Below are 16,722 nucleotides of genomic sequence, written 5' to 3'. Positions count from 1 at the left end.
GCAGACGTCTTCTCTGGGCCAAGGCTCATTTAAAATGGACTGTGGCAAAGTGGAAAACTGTTCTGTGGTCAGACAAATCAAAATTTGAAGTTCTTTATGGAAATCAGGGACGCGGTGTCATTCGGACTAAAGAGGAGAAGGACGATCCAAGTTGTTATCAGCGCTCAGTTCAGAAGCCTGCATCTCTGATGGTATGAGGTTGCATTAGTGCGTGTGGCATGGGCAGCTTACACATCTGGAAAGACACCATCAATGCTGGAAGGTATATCCAGGTTCTAGAGCAACATATGCTCCCATCCAGATGACGTCTCTTTCAGGGAAGACCTTGCATTTTCCAACATGACAATGCCAAACCACATACAGCATCAATTACAGCATCATGGCTGCGTAGAAGAAGGGTCCGGGTACTGAACTGGCCAGCCTGCAGTCCAGATCTTTCACCCATAGAAAACATTTGGCGCATCATAAAACAGAAGATACGACAAAAAAGACCTAAGACAGTTGAGCAACTAGAATCCTACATTAGACAAGAATGGGTTAACATTCCTATCCCTAAACTTGAGCAACTTCTCTCCTCAGTCCCCAGACTTTTACAGACTGTTGTAAAGAGAAAAGGGGATGTCTCACAGTGGTAAACATGGCCTTGTCCCAACTTTTTTGAGATGTGTTGTTGTCATGAAATTTAAAATCACCTGGTTTTTCTCTTTAAATTATACATTTTCTCAGTTTAAACATTTGATCTGCCATCTATGTTCTATTCTGAATAAAATATGGAATTTTGAAACTTCCACATCATTGCATTCCATTTTTATTTACAATTTGTACTTTGTCCCAACTTTTTTGGAATCGGGGTTGTACTACAATTGTTATCTACAGGGTTACGTAAATTGTCACTTAAGTTGTCTGACCTTAAATGAGTAGTTTGCATTTTTTGTTAGATATTTTCAGTTTTGTCATTGAAAAAATTCATGAAGTCCTTGCTACTAAATACTGCAGGTCTGCATGTGTCTATTGTGGTTGTATTCCTGGTTAATTTTGCAACAATTTTAAATAGGAATCTAGGGTTATTTTTGTAGAGCCGATGGAGAGCTTTCCTTACCACACTGTCTGTGTATTGTCCAAGAGAGGTCCTCTGTGATGTTCACACCAATGAACTTGAAGCTGCTGACCCTTTAAACCACAGTTTCGTTGATGTAGATGGGCTAGTGTGCCCTCCCTTGCTGTCTCCTGTAGTCCACTATCATCTCATTAGTTTTACTGATGTTGAGAGAGAGGTTGTTGTCCTGAGACCAGCTGGCTAACGCCTTCACTTCCTCTCTGCATGCCATCTCATCGTTGTCCATAAGGAGGCCCAAGATGGTTGTGTCATCAGCAAACTTGATGATGATGTTGGCACTGTTTTTTTCAGTACAGTCGTGGGCGAACAAGAAGTTCATGAGGGGACTGAGCACACAGCCCTGTGGCGCACCTGTGTTCAGGATCAGTGAGGAGGAAGTGTGGCTATCGATTATCACCACCTAGGGTCTGCTGATCAGAAAGTCAAAGATCCACCTGAAAATGGTCATCGGCTCATGGAATCATGAAATATTTCGTCATGATTGCATTTTCTCTGCTCATAACAAGAAAGTTTGTACTTATTAAATGCAAATTTGCACCTAAATTCTTTTAAGATCTTGCAACCTGATTTGATTTTGATGGGAAAGATCACACAAATAATACTATATAATAATGTCATATATAAAGATGACCCCATACATATCTGTTCTACACTTCATTTTTAATGAAGAAAAATATGCCACAATCCATTGCATATTTGGTTCAATTACACTTTGGTAATTGCACTCACAAATACAGACAGAAATAAAAGGCAGAGAGACTACTTCTCAGTTTGCAGTCAACAAGCTTCAATTCAACTTTCAATAATTCACTTTTGTTTAATTGTATTGATATAGTGCTTTGGACAATGAATTGAAACAAATGCAACACCAACAATTCAGGAGTTCCATGAATGACCATGTTCAGATTCTGTTAAGGAAATGGTCATACGCGTCCTGTATTTCATTTGCTAAGTGATTTGCTGAACATTTTGCTCATTTTGAACATTTACAAGACAGTATGTTCCTTTTGGAATATGCAGATTGGTGTGTGAGAAAATGACCCTGAGGCACTCTGAACTACAACCCCAATTCCAAAAAAGTTGGGACAAAGTACAAATTGTAAATAAAAATGGAATGCAATGATGTGGAAGTTTCAAAATTCCATATTTTATTCAGAATAGACCATAGATGACATATCAAATGTTTAAACTGAGAAAATGTATAATTTAAAGAGAAAAAATTGGGTGATTTTAAATTTCATGACAACAACACATTTCAAAAAAGTTGGGACAAGGCCATGTTTACCACTGTGAGACATCCCCTTTTCTCTTTACAACAGTCTGTAAACATCTGGGGACTGAGGAGACAAGTTGCTCAAGTTTAGGGATAGGAATGTTAACCCATTCTTGTCTAATGTAGGATTCTAGTTGCTCAACTGTCTTAGGTCTTTTTTGTCGTATCTTCCGTTTTATGATGCGCCAAATGTTTTCTATGGGTGAAAGATCTGGACTGCAGGCTGGCCAGTTCAGTACCCGGACCCTTCTTCTACGCAGCCATGATGCTGTAATTGATGCTGTATGTGGTTTGGCATTGTCATGTTGGAAAATGCAAGGTCTTCCCTGAAAGAAACGTCGTCTGGATGGGAGCATATGTTGCTCTAGAACCTGGATATACCTTTCAGCATTGATGGTGTCTTTCCAGATGTGTAAGCTGCCCATGCCACACGCACTAATGCAACCCCATACCATCAGAGATGCAGGCTTCTGAACTGAGCGCTGATAACAACTCGGGTCATCCTTCTCCTCTTTAGTCCAAATGACACGGTGTCCCTGATTTCCATAAAGAACTTCAAATTTTGATTCGTCTGACCACAGAACAGTTTTCCACCTTGCCACAGTCCATTTTAAATGAGCCTTGGCCCAGAGAAGACGTCTGCGCTTCTGGATCATGTTTAGATATGGCTTCTTCTTTGAACTATAGAGTTTTAGCTGGCAACGGTGGATGGCACGGTGAATTGTGTTCACAGATAATGTTCTCTGGAAATATTCCTGAGCCCATTTTGTGATTTCCAATACAGAAGCATGCCTGTATGTGATGCAGTGCCGTCTAAGGGCCCAAAGATCATGGGCATCCAGTATGGTTTTCCGGCCTTGACCCTTACGCACAGAGATTCTTCCAGATTCTCTGAATCTTTTGATGATATTATGCACTGTAGATGATGATATGTTCAAACTCTCTGCAATTTTACACTGTTGAACTCCTTTCTGATATTGCTCCACTATTTGTCGGCACAGAATTAGGGGGATTGGTTATCCTCTTCCCATCTTTACTTCTGAGAGCTGCTGCCACTCCAAGATGCTCTTTTTATACCCAGTCATGTTAATGACCTATTGCCAATTAACCTAATGAGTTGCAATTTGGTCCTCCAGCTGTTCCTTTTTTTGTACCTTTAACTTTTCCAGTCTCTTATTGCCCCTGTCCCAACTTTTCTGAGATGTGTTGCTGTCATGAAATTTCAAATGAGCCAATATTTGGCATGAAATTTCAAAATGTCTCACTTTCGACATTTGATATGTTGTCTATGTTCTATTGTGAATACAATATCAATTTTTGAGATTTGTAAATTATTGCATTCCATTTTTATTTACAATTTGTACTTTGTCCCAACTTTTTTGGAATCGGGGTTGTAACATAGCCTTATAATGTTTTTTTTTTAAAACTTTGCCAGGAAATCAGATGTTGGAAGAACAGCTGGATGCACTGGCACACATTTGGCCTGGTGTAGTGAAAACCCAGATGCGTACCCTTTCCTCATGTACAGGTTTGAGCCCATGGTGTTAAGAATAGATTTAACGCTGAACAGTGGCTGCTGTGGTCAGATTCAGAGCTCAGTCTTTCTGCTTTGTTGGAGTTAACATACAACCAGCCCAGGACCTTAGATGGGGTAAGAGAGAGCTAAGTTCAGTAATCCAGGAGTCAATCCTGGAATATTCTGTTCTGTCATCAGACTTCTTGTCCCATCACAACACCTGGTAGCAAAAGGACTCATGAAAGCAAGAGCCTATGGAATGAGGATTTCACTCAAGGTCATGTGACTTGCAAATAGCGTGACACAGCAAAGATGCATTCCCATACCAGGAGTCAATCCCAGGCCATCTGTGTGAAAACCAGGAATCCTGACCACTAGACCATATGGTACAGCCTTGAAGTGTAAAGGCCACCTTTGAAGTGCTTTGGCCATTGGTGAGAACCCTGGAGTTTTTCAGAAATGTAGCTGTCAATTTTTATTTTATTTAGTTGTGTGGCTAGCGGGTTGAAATTTGTTGTTGTTAGCAAGTATATAATGCAGAATATTGCATGGGATAAAAGAGAGCCGCACTGGCCATAAGCCAAACCGAGAATCTTCTCATCCATAACGACACAATATCTCTTGCTTCACTCAGCTGATTTCTCCATGGCAAAGTTCACATCCATGCCCAGGTTTGATTTTTGTTGGAGTTTCAAACAACTTTACACTGTCCCATTTCTAAGGGGCTGCAGGAGTGATATTGTGACCAAAAACATCCAGAACTGAGTGGAGATGTTATCTGTAATAAAAATGTTCCCTCTCTCAAAGGGTTGTTGGTCATAGCCCATGGTCCTTACTGATGTTTCCATTAGGCCACCAGAGAAAGCGAAAAAAATCTTGGTCTTCCTCAGCAACCCTCACCTGGTGAAACATGGCTTGAATGTCGACATTGAGCGATTCCATAATTTCCCCATCTACTTTATCTGGGAAAATGCCATTAATTAAAATAATTTAATTTTATGATTTTGAGTTATGTTTCATGAAGCCAAAAAGTTCAGCTGCTAAAAATTTGTTTTGTGTCATATTTGCTCGAAAAAAAAAAAAAAAAAAGCTGGGTGAACATTGTCTAAGTCTGGTGATTCCATAATTTTTGCCAGGGGTTGTACACTCATCATGGACATGAATGTGATAGCAATATCGGCCTTTCAAGGATTTCTTCTGTGGTACAACATACATCTTTAACAGGGGAGGGGGACACCAACCAATAATCTGGTCCACAACTTTTAATTTATTTTGAGTTTTCTGAAGTCAACTACTGAACCTGATCTAAGCTTGAGCCAAGCCATGCTTGGTTGATGTGGCCAGAATTGTAGCAGTTGGGTGGTCAGTTCCTTTCTGTACACTCATGCACACCTACAGTCTGGGCAATTTAGAGTATCCACTTAACCTAATTACATGTCTTTAGAGGAAACCAGAGCACCCAGAGAAGACCCACACAGACAGAACATGCAAACTTTACACAAAATGGCCCCTCCCACCAGGCTTGAACCCAGAACCTTCTTACTGTGCAGTAACAGCATTAACCACCACACCAACATGCTGCCCTAAAAGTATACCTTCAGGGTATACTTTTATACATATACAGCATCCCTAATATTTGTTTAAATATCACCTTGGACAGACACCGTTTGTAGACATCAAGATTTTGATAGAAAGCTGCTTGGGCATTGGTGCAATAGAAAAACATTCACCTTATCATCTGGAAATTGTGAGTTCAAATATTGATATTGTCAAAAGTCAGGAAGGGAGGGGTGTCAAGCAACAAGTGTCTGTGAGCTCATAGGTAGGGAAGTGTTATGTTCCATGAGCAGCAGTTCAAATAGATGCTGGCTTTCTGTGCCTTAGAGGAGTCTTTATTATTCTGCCCACTTTGTGCTTTGCACCAGTTCCACTGGAAGCAAACCAGCCACAGAGAATTTTAGCTTCTAGCAGAAAAAAAAAAGCACAGACAGCCAAATGGGTCCAGGCATGTAATATTACACTTTTTAAAATGATATTTTAATTGTTGTTAGTAGAAGTGTGTAAAGGTCAATTTATGCTGACAACCCAGTCCTCGCAGACGGCACCGCAGACAGCATCTACGTAGCCCCCTCACCTTCGCAGACGCTCTGCGGGCACCTCCCAAAAATTGTGACCACCGCAGAAGCCTCGCAGACAGCATCGCAGACAAGAGGGCTCCAATTGGTCCACTCTACATCTGCTGTACACGTACTTCCGCTTCCCTACTTTCCCGGTTTGGTTTGTTTTCACTACCGCCATTTTTAAAAACACGAGCGAAGATGGAGCAGCACGAAGAGCGGTTGATCGAGGAAGTGCGTACATCTATACGACTCCAGTTCTAGTCATTATAAGTAACCGGAGGATAAACACTCCACTAACCACACCCACCAACTACTCCTAGCGATTTCGCGACTTCGCGCCCCCTTGCGTTGTAGCGGTGAATAACATCGCGCACGCCTATTACTCCCCGCTCAACGATAAATTACAACTGTCTGCGAAAAGCTATCTGCGAAAGCCTTGTCGCAAGAGTATGCAGAGGCCTTCAGGGGTGGGGTTGGGATAGGCATCCTCCACCCTGAAACTCCAGTCCAGGTGGTGGCGGTAACGCGTCCAGTAGCTGCTTCTCCAACCGACAGAAAACACTGGAGAAGAAAAAAAACCGCTGCTCGCCTGAACAGCTTTAGCCCCTCGGTTTATAAAAATAAAAGCACGTTATTGTGTCTGGCTCTGAGGATTTAAAACCCTGAGGTAAGTTAAACTGAAGGTGTGTGGTCGAGTTCCAATACATCCCCACTTTACTGTTTTGGTGAACTCCGTTCAGTATGAAATAATGCCGTGTGCACTCTCGGTAGTGCACTACTTATCCACTCAGGAGAGAGCTGTAGTTTGGCGAACCTGCTTAGTTGTATATTGAAAGTACTTAAATAATCTTCACTTAAAGTTAATTTCCATCACATTATTATTATTATTATTATTATTATTATTATTATTATTAATTTTGCTAAATTGAGATTTCCTCTCAATTACAGCTTTTATTTCTCAGCTTGATTTCTTACAGACTTTTTTTTTCCCTCGTTTTTTTTTTTTAAATTTATATATAAGCCAATCAGGCAGCGTCATCCTCTCTGCAGGATGTTAAGCCGAAAGCTTTACACATTGAAAATGGATGAAATCATAGCGGACTATTTTAGGCATGTTTTCCTAAACCTGGAGATCTCGCTACTGGAAGAATCGTATGGTGTTGAGCTCGAAGCCTCTAATCCCTGGAGAGAGAGAACTGTGTCTAACAGTTAGCTCTGGCAGCAATGAAACCTGTTACTTTAACTCAAGGCTAAAGGCCCAACTCACAAAGCTCTGCGTCCTGTTTTTGCTCTGGTTTTATTCTTAAAGTTGTGACCAGAAGTGATTTGTATCTCCACTGCCTTGATACTTCTATCAGGATTAGGGCTGGGCGATATGAGAAAAAATTATATCACGATATATTTTTTCAAAATTTTTGATAACGATATATATCACGATATAAATCAAATCACCATTTTTGTATTTTCTTTAATTTTCTGCTCAAAATATGAACATTACAAATTAGTTGTTCCTTCCTAATTAACAAAAATAGCTTAACAAGCCTTCAAGTTTCACAGAACCAAAACAAACTGGATGCACGTTCTTTTTGTTCAAATGAATAAACTGAAACTGAAAAATAAAAACTATATACCATTTGTTAATCATTTGTGCAAATTCTAGCAGCTTTCAAATAAACATAAAAGACATATTGACGTGTAAACCTTATGCTGCAAGGAGAAAAAAAGTGCAATCCTGTACGTCAGTGTGTTTAAGGTTTGACTGTTTACAGGTTATGAGCGAGGAAGACAAGTCTATCCACTGTCTCAGGTTTTAAAGCTGCCCTGTGGCAGGTCACAATGTTACCCCCTGTGCTAAATACCCTCTGAGGGTGTGCTGGTTGCAGGGATGCATAAATAGCGCTTTGCAAGGCAGCTAAGTCTTGGGAAGTTTCTTTCATTGATCTTCCACCACTGCAGTGGGTCCGTTTCGCTGTCTGCATCTGCTGCCATCAGGTAGTTTTCAAGTTCCCTCTCAACTAACTCTGTCATTGAGTCCTGGGCTGGAGTGCGATTTCTTAAAGAAGCTGCCCAATGACTTTTTTTTTTTGTTTCTTCAGGGGGGGAGGCACTGCAGCCTCTCCTGCCTCTGCTTGTTCTGGTGCTGCTTCCTCTGTTCTGACTGAAGTGGACAGGTCCTCCAGCATCTCGGACACAGCTCTCATTTTGATGGCATCAATGTTTTCTGGGTTGATGTATTGCACCTTGAAACGCGGATCAACCAACGTTGCAATATCAAGCAGTTCCTCAGTAATCGGATCAGTATACTTTTCATCCAGGTATGACATGACTGTCATCTTCAATTCTTTGGTGAGCTGTGTTTCATCGTCGGCTGACTTCAGAATCTGTGTTCTGAAAAGTTGCAGCATCGGCTTGAGGTATGACACACTCACATAATTTTCACTGGAGAGTGAATCAGTGAATTCCAGTAGTGTATTCAGGGCCCCATGCACAGATTCCAGGACCTCTATGTCTTGCCATGCAGGAACCAGTTGTCTTGTCTTTTTGTCTGCACCTAAGACCTGAGCGATGGCTTTCTGCTGCTCCAGCATTCTTTCAACCATCTTCTGACGTGAGCCCCACCTGGTGGGTGACTCGGTCACTAACTTGTGCTGGGGTAGGTGAAGCTCTTCCTGAGCAGCAGCCAGGTCTCTCTTCTTCTTCCAAGAGAAGCTGAAGGCAGCCATTGCTTTCTTACACACACCCACAGCACGCTCCACTTTCTTGTTCTTTCTGGCTCTCTCTGGGGGAAAAAAAAACAGAAAAAGAGAACTAGTATGATTATTTATAATAGGCCTACAGAATATTTTACATGAGGGGCTGCATAATCAAGACAGTCTTTTTAAATTTAATAGACATGGGCCTGAATCCAACATAGTTTGAATAGGTTAGAATCTTCTGAGGTGGCAAATAATCTTTGAGAAATACATATAGCATAATTTTAAACGGGTGGCCTAATAAACATTATGAAAAGTATTAACACACTAACATTGTAAAACTGTCTTGTCTAGTTTCTTTTTAAATAATTGTTTTTTTTTTTTAAAGATAATAATGAACATGAATTTTTCATATTTATACGACCTGAAAATATAATTAAGGCAATTCTGCTATTCAACTTACAAACAGCTGAGTGAAGTCGATGCCCAAAACACTGCAGGCGAGTCCAGTTGTTGAGGGAGGTAGCTTTCACTATATTTGCTCCACTATCTGTGGTAATGCAAACTTGTTTGCTTTCACTTAGCCCCCATGAAGCAAGCGATTCTGTCAGTCCTGATGCAATTGCTTCACCAGTATGGTCCTCGGGAAAGTATGCCGTTTGGAGGCATTTGCTCTTTAAAGTCCATTCTTGCTCAATGTAGTGAGCAGTGAGGCTCATATATGGTTCTGATGTTCGACTTGACCACATGTCCGATGTGGTGGCAAAGTATAACATGGCTTGCAGGTCCCTCTCAACCATCCCTCTGCACTCCGTGTACATGTTTGGGATCGCTGTCTGCGAAAAGTGCTTGCGTCCTGGGAGTTGATAACGAGGGTCGATCACATTCATTAGCTGTTTGAATTCTGCCGTTTCGACTGTGCGTATTGGCAGCATGCCTTTTGCAATGAAGTGTGTGATTGCATGTGTAATGTCTTTGTGTCGCTTCGATGTTTTCTCATACGGCATAATGCGGGAAAGAGCGGACTGCATGGTCTGTTGATGAAGCTTCTTTTTACCGGCATTCGAGGGGTCATTGCTGGTCTGACAGCACTCTGCGTGCTCTAGTGGGTGATACTGTTTTAAATGCTGGAAACAACTGGTGGTGTTTCCAGTCTTAGTAGGGACGTGCTTTCGGCATAATTTGCATAGTGTAACACTTTGTTGTATGTCCGATTTTAAATATCCAAAATACCTCCACACAACCGAAGATCTCTGGCCCTTCTTTTCAACAGTGTCCTCCAGGGCAGTGCTCTGACTTTCCTGTTCAGAACTCCGGTCAGTCGGCTTCTCGCTCATTTTTATAATCGCTTTGTTGGAGAAATGCCGCGCTCCTGCAAACTTCACCACTGTGCGTTGCTGCTACACGTGTGTGTGTGTTTGTGTGTGCACGCAACCTAACTTGACGTGGCTCTCTTCCAACTGATTGGTTACGTGCGGTACTGTTTAGTTATGATTGGCTATTCGCGTGTCTGTCAAAACTTTGGATGAAGTAATTTTATTGAAGGCGTAGGCTTATCGTAGGCATATCGTACATGTCTAATTTCTAATCGTAGAGATTTTATATCATGAATAACATCGTAATCGTAAAATCGCCCAGCCCTAATCAGGATGTTGATCTGCTCGCTGCTATTCTTCATCCGCCATGCTGTCTTCTGTTCACAAAAAAAGTTACACCTCCTAAGAAGTGTAGATTGTTCACTGAGGGTCATCCTAATCGTGTCATAACTGATCATGATTTAGCTGAGTTCATGTGGAGAAAGAAAGATTGGAAAGCATTGTTATTACCTCTATCAAGGAGGTTGTGTTTTCGGTGCAGTTTTTTGTCCAATAAATTGACTTTATTTGTAGAATGCTTTTAACAATAGCCATTGTTGCAAACAAGTTTGACGGAAAAATACAGATTTTAAATGTATTACTTAATAAATGTATCCTTGATGAGCAAGTCTGAGGTGACAGTGGAAAGAGAGAAACTCCTTGAGATGACCTTGAAAGGGAACCCATCTTTATCTGGATGATGACTGATTGCATGATTATAAATAACTCCCTTCTATAAGTGTGTCTGATATGGTCAAAAAAATGCAATTGTATAACCAGGAAACTCATTAGAGTTTTAACATGAAGTTTATTTTGTTGATGTTATCAACTGTTCATTGATGGAGACTTGAATGCAAAACGGATCATGATAACTGCAGTCCTAAATGATATATTTAGATTGTCCATATGGGGCCATCTTCCACAGGAGAGAAGTAACGAGAACCTCAGCTAGAAGTAGGGCATCAGGATGGATCAGGCGCTGTACATATGGGCCATCCTTGCAGGTGCAAAGTGATGAGAACTCCAGCTAGACATTTAGGCATCAGGATGGACCAGGCAGGTCCAAAGAGCAGGAGAGGTCCGCATCACTGGTATCTCAGGAGTGACATGTAACTTGACAGAGAGAGAGAAACACAGATTGTTAGGTTTGCCCATTGTCACCTAATTGTTAAGAAAACGGTGTATATTGTGTTCCGAGTACAAGCAGGAAGTCCGGCAAGACCAACTATAACTGCAAAGCTAAAAGGGAGAGCCAGAAAGTAACACAGACATGAGGGAGCCCTGGGACATAAAGCAGCAGCCACTACACTGCCAACAAACCTGAATGAATGTGCGAGAGTGGTGGTGATGGGGGGGGGAGACAGCATCCATACATGTATACAAACAAACAAAAGGCTTGACTAAACAGATATGTTTTCAGTCAAGACGTAAACATTAAGACTGTCTCTCTGAGTCCTAAATATTACTTGGAAGGCTGTGCTATAACTGTGGGGCTTAGTAAGAAAAGGCTCTGCCCCTTGATGGAGCCTTCACTATATGAGGTGCCAACAGACTGCAAACACTTTTTGATCTAAGTAGGCGTGGTGAGTCATAAAGGACCAGAAGTTCGCTCAGGTACTGTGGCATGAGACCATTCAGTGCTTTAAAGGTCAATCGTAGTATTTTATAATCAATATGAAATTTGATTGGGAGCCAGTGCAATGTGGATAAGATAGGGGTGATATGACCATATCTCCTAGTTCTTGTAAGGACTCTTGTTGCTGCATTTTGAACTAACTGGAACTTGTTTATGCACTTATTGGAACATCCAGACAGTAAGGCATTACAGTAATCCAACCTAGAGGGAACAAATCCATGAACTAGTTTTTCTGCATCATGTAAAGACATTGTTTCTTAGGAATATTTCTGAGATGAAATAAAGCCATCTTTGTCATGTTATCAAAATGAGTTTCAAATGAAAGACTGGAGTCAAAGATCACCCCAAGGTCTTACTGTTGCACATGAAAAAACAGAAAGGCCATCCAGAGTTACTATGTAATTAGAAAACCTACTTCTAGCTGCATGTGGTCCCAGTACAGGCACTTCTGTCTTGTCAGAGTTAAGTAAAAGGAAGTTAATAAGCATCCAGTGTATAATGTCTTTTACACATTCATCAGTTTTATTAAGCTTTTTTTCTCTCATCTGACTTTGCAGAAGCATACAACTGTGTGTCATCAGCATAACAGTGGAAGCTAATATCATGCTTGTGGATAACATTACCCAGAGGTAACATGTGAAAAGAAAAAAAAGCAGTGGGCCTAAGATGGAACCTTGTGGAACACCAAACTTTACCTTAGTATGCATAGAAAAATCGCCATTTACATCAACAAACTGACAGTGATCAATTAAATTGCTGTTGTCAAGTCAACTTTGTCAAATATGCTATACATGCTTGACATACAGCACAGATGAAATTTCAGTCCTCTCTGACCCGCGGTGCAAACAGGCAATGCAATAAATAAAAATAGAATAACTGAAATAAACAGTATAAACACTCTAGATAAGGGCAATTCCATGTAAATGTCAACCTCACCATGCAAAAATAAAGCAACATGTAATACATCAAAACCACTCCCAGAGATATCACCTAGGCCTGTATTTTACAGATGTGAATAAGTTGAACCAATTTGTAACCAACCTAATATGTCACTGTCAGTCTGTCTTTCTTATAATGTAAAACCCAAGCTAAAATCAACTTTGATCATGTACAATTCTATATTATTGCCACAAGCCACAGAAATGTATGCTAAAATCCACAAAACAGCAAAACAATAGCCATCCTAAATATTATTTAAGAACTTTGATAGTTTTAGCTGATATTTAGAGAGTTTTTCAAAGGGTTATGGTGGTTAAATTGCTGATTTTCTAAACATATGCCATGTCTATTTCAGACGCGTCACATCCATAACGGAATTTCGTCACATCCATAACGCTGACTTTTCCTTCCGAAACTCTGCATGAAGTACAAAATATTTTAAACAAAGATTTTTTAATATTCACCTTGGACCCCTCTATCAAATGGATATCTCCATTTCGACATTAGGTTTACAATTTCACAGAGTTTGATAAAAATGTACAGTCACCCAAGAAAAGTGATACTTTTTCTGTCACATCCATAACGCATCTTTTATTGGCATTTTCTGGCATGCCCTAGATGTACTATGGGAATTGTTCTTGTTCTATCACTTCTCCAGTATGGTACAGCCTTAAAATATGCAACACCTGTTTAAATACTGGGAGACAATAAAACATGCACTGGGTCATTTGTTGCCATTTTGAGTTCAAGTGTCACGTCCATAACGCTGGAATTGCTCATAAGAAATAGACATAGACCAGTGTTTCCCACAGACCAGGTAGCAATTTGTAGTGCTCCACTGTGCCGATGAGGGAATCGTGGTCGGTGGAGTCGGTCATTGGGGTGTATGCAAAGTGTTTATAGTGGGTGGTGTTCAAACACACAGTATTTTTCTTCAGAGTCACCTGCTGGGACTATTTTAAAGCTACAAGAAGCATTTGAGATTATTCAGTTCAATCTAAATTCTTTTAAGTTCTTTAAGAGAAGACGGCTAAAACAATTTTTACCAGAACCCTGCCTGGTTTCATTCCTCGACCCAACTTTACATTACAGGGCAGGCCATTAGTTTGCTGGGCTTGATGTTGGTGGAAAACCTGTCTTTTAAATTTATGAAAATTACTCACCAAAATTGAAGTTAAAGTTTAGTTTTTACCTTAGTTTTTTGCCTTTTTGGTGGCAATCTTTCAATCATTCTTTAGTTGACATTCAAGGAATAAATTGCAAAAAACAAGCTGGAGGTTTTTATTTTAAATATTGAACTCAACACTTACCTCAACCAATACTAAAATGAAATAAATAGTATAATGTAGCAGAGCAATTCCAGCGTTATGGACGTGACACTTGAACTCAAAATGGCAACAAATGACCCAGTGCATGTTTTATTGTCTCCCAGTATTTAAACAGGTGTTGCATATTTTGAGGCTGTACCATACTGGAGAAGTGATAGAGCAAGAACAATTCCCATAGTACATCTAGGGCATGCCAGAAAATGCCAATTAAAGATGCGTTATGGATGTGACAGAAAAAGTATCACTTTTCTTGGGTGACTGTACATTTTTATCAAACTCTGTGAAATTGTAAACCTAATGTCGAAATGGAGATATCCATTTGATAGAGGGGTCCAAGGTGAATATTAAAAAATCTTCGTTTAAAATATTTTGTATTTCATGCAGAGTTTCGGAAGGAAAAGTCAGCATTATGGATGTGACGAAATTCCGTTATGGATGTGACTCGTCTGAAATGGACATGGCATATGTTTAGAAAATCAGCAATTTAACCACCATAACCCTTTGAAAAACTCTCTAAATATCAGCTAAAACTATCAAAGTTCTTAAATAATATTTAGGATGGCTATTGTTTTGCTGTTTTGTGGATTTTAGCATACATTTCTGTGGCTTGTGGCAATAATATAGAATTGTACATGATCAAAGTTGATTTTAGCTTGGGTTTTACATTATAAGAAAGAAAGACTGACATATTAAGGCGAAGGGAACAATTCTTGTGACAAATTGGTTCAACTTATTCACATCTGTAAAATACAGGCTTAGGTGATATCTCTGGGAGTGGTTTTGATGTATTACATGTTGCTTTATTTTTGCATGGTGAGGTTGACATTTACATGGAATTGCCCAGCAACAAAATAATAATAAAATTAAAATATCATAATTAGATGCAAGAAACCACTTAAGGTAACACCAAGGCAACTAAAAATAATGAAAAAGCATTACCCTAATTGGTGCAAAGCCTGCATGCCCTATCAGAACATTTAATTCTGCGTGGCTTCCTGAAAAAAACCTCAAGTGCCCTATCGGAAGGGAAGTCATTGAGTTCGGGACCATTTATGGAGATTCGTAAGCAGGCTGCCAGGTGTTCCCCTTGGAGCCTATTCCTGAGGTCTGTTTTAATCTATGGATAAAAAAGTACATTTTCTTCATCAAAGCACTAAAAATTTCCATTACATCAAAAAAATATACAAAGGAGTACTGAATTTCTATGTGCTTGCCCTATTCATAGCTGAGAAATCCCGCTTGCAATTCTACTTCGCTAATAAAGATGTTTCTTCAAATATTCAGATTTTATGCTTCAGATAGCATCAACTAGGCATCCCGCGAGTATAACATTTTATTTAGGCTAGTGGGAAATCCTTATTTATTGTGAATGTCAAGCCATTATTAATAACTTGCATGAATGCTGAAGTGGGATAAACGGGATAATGCAATAAGGCCGGTTCCTCGCGTCAAGCTGCTACTGTATGCATCAAAATTGGTTTATAGCCTGACTCAGAGATGTTCGTTTCATGTAAGTCAAGAAGGCTATGATAAAGCTCATCACGAGCGCGACGTAGGCTACCTTTTAAAATAAGGGGTCGGAAGGCGAATCGGGAAGGCTGCGTTATTTTTAATTAGCCTAACAGGCCTACTTGCAGTCCGGGTATATGCGCAACGTCAGGCCTGTGTGCACGCCTCTCTCTCTGTGTGTGGGTGTGTGCGCGCACGCGTAAACGAGAAGAAAGAGCACTATGAATGAACGGAACGATACGCAACGCTTTTTTTTTTCGAAATTGGGAGTCTGTGTGGCGATAGGAATCCATTGTGTGGTGCTGCGCCACACAATGGTCTATGTATGGGAAACCTTGTAGACTAAACACTCGCAGGTGTGTGTATATGTGTGTGTGTGTGTATATATATATATATATATATATATATATATATATATATATATATATATATATATATATGAAAAAAAATCTCCTCACCCCCGGCGGGGGGGTGGTATCCATGTCATCCTCAAGCTCGGGTCCTCTACCAGAGGCCTGGGAGTTTGAGGGTTCTGCGCAGTATCTTCGATGTTCCTAGTACTGCACTCTTCTGGACTGAGGCTTCAGATGTTGTTCCTGGGATTTGCTGGAGCCACTCTCCCAGTTTGGGGGTTACTGCCCCAAGTGCCCCCACTACCACGGGGACCATGCAACCCTTGACCTTCCACATCTGTTCCAGCTGCTCTTTCAACCCTTGATACTTCTCAAGTTTCTCATGTTCCTTCTTCTTGATGTTGGCGTCAGCTGGGATCGCCACATCTATCACCACCACCCTCTTCTGCTCTTTGTCCACCACCACTATGTCCGGTTGGTTAGCCAGGATCTGTTTGTCAGTCTGGAAGCTGAAGTCCCACAGAACCTTGGCCCTGTTGTTCTCAGCCACCTTCTGTGGTATGGCCCATTGGGACTTGGGTACTTCTATTCCATACTGGTTGCAGATGTTCCTGTATACTATCCCAGCCACTTGGTTGTGCCTCTCCATGTACGCTGATCCAGCTAGCATCTTACACCCTGCTACTATGTGCTGGACTGTTTCAGGGGCTTCTTTGCACAGTCTGCATCTTGGGTCTGATCTACTCTGGTAGATCCTGGGCTCAATGGCTCTTGTGCTTATGGCCTGTTCTTGTGCTGCCATGATTAGTGCCTCTGTGCTGTCTGTCAGTCCTGCATTATCCAGCCACTGGTAGGATTTCTTGATATCAGCCACTTCCTCTAT

General features: G+C 40.7%; 1 protein-coding gene and 2 pseudogenes across 1 annotated transcript in view; 2 read left to right on the top strand and 1 right to left on the bottom strand.

The window, feature by feature from the left end:
• The window catches only part of LOC132867726 (histone H2AX-like), a 1,044,434-nt pseudogene that overhangs the window by 805,393 nt on the left and 222,319 nt on the right, over positions 1-16,722 (bottom strand).
• LOC132867717 (uncharacterized) overlaps positions 1-16,722 on the top strand; it is a 1,045,807-nt pseudogene that overhangs the window by 809,915 nt on the left and 219,170 nt on the right.
• The window catches only part of LOC132867683 (zinc finger protein 271-like), a 155,828-nt gene continuing 145,712 nt past the window's right edge, over positions 6,607-16,722 (top strand). Inside the window, exon 1 of the mRNA XM_060900688.1 lies at positions 6,607-6,693. The gene's annotated coding sequence lies outside the window, so the exon portion shown is untranslated. The remainder of the gene's footprint in view (positions 6,694-16,722) is intronic.

The sequence above is a fragment of the Neoarius graeffei genome, chromosome 19 (assembly GCF_027579695.1).
Source record: "Neoarius graeffei isolate fNeoGra1 chromosome 19, fNeoGra1.pri, whole genome shotgun sequence".
Lineage (NCBI taxonomy): Eukaryota > Metazoa > Chordata > Actinopteri > Siluriformes > Ariidae > Neoarius > Neoarius graeffei.
Note: the sequence above shows the minus strand (reverse complement) of the source record. Positions and strands in the feature narration are given on the sequence as shown.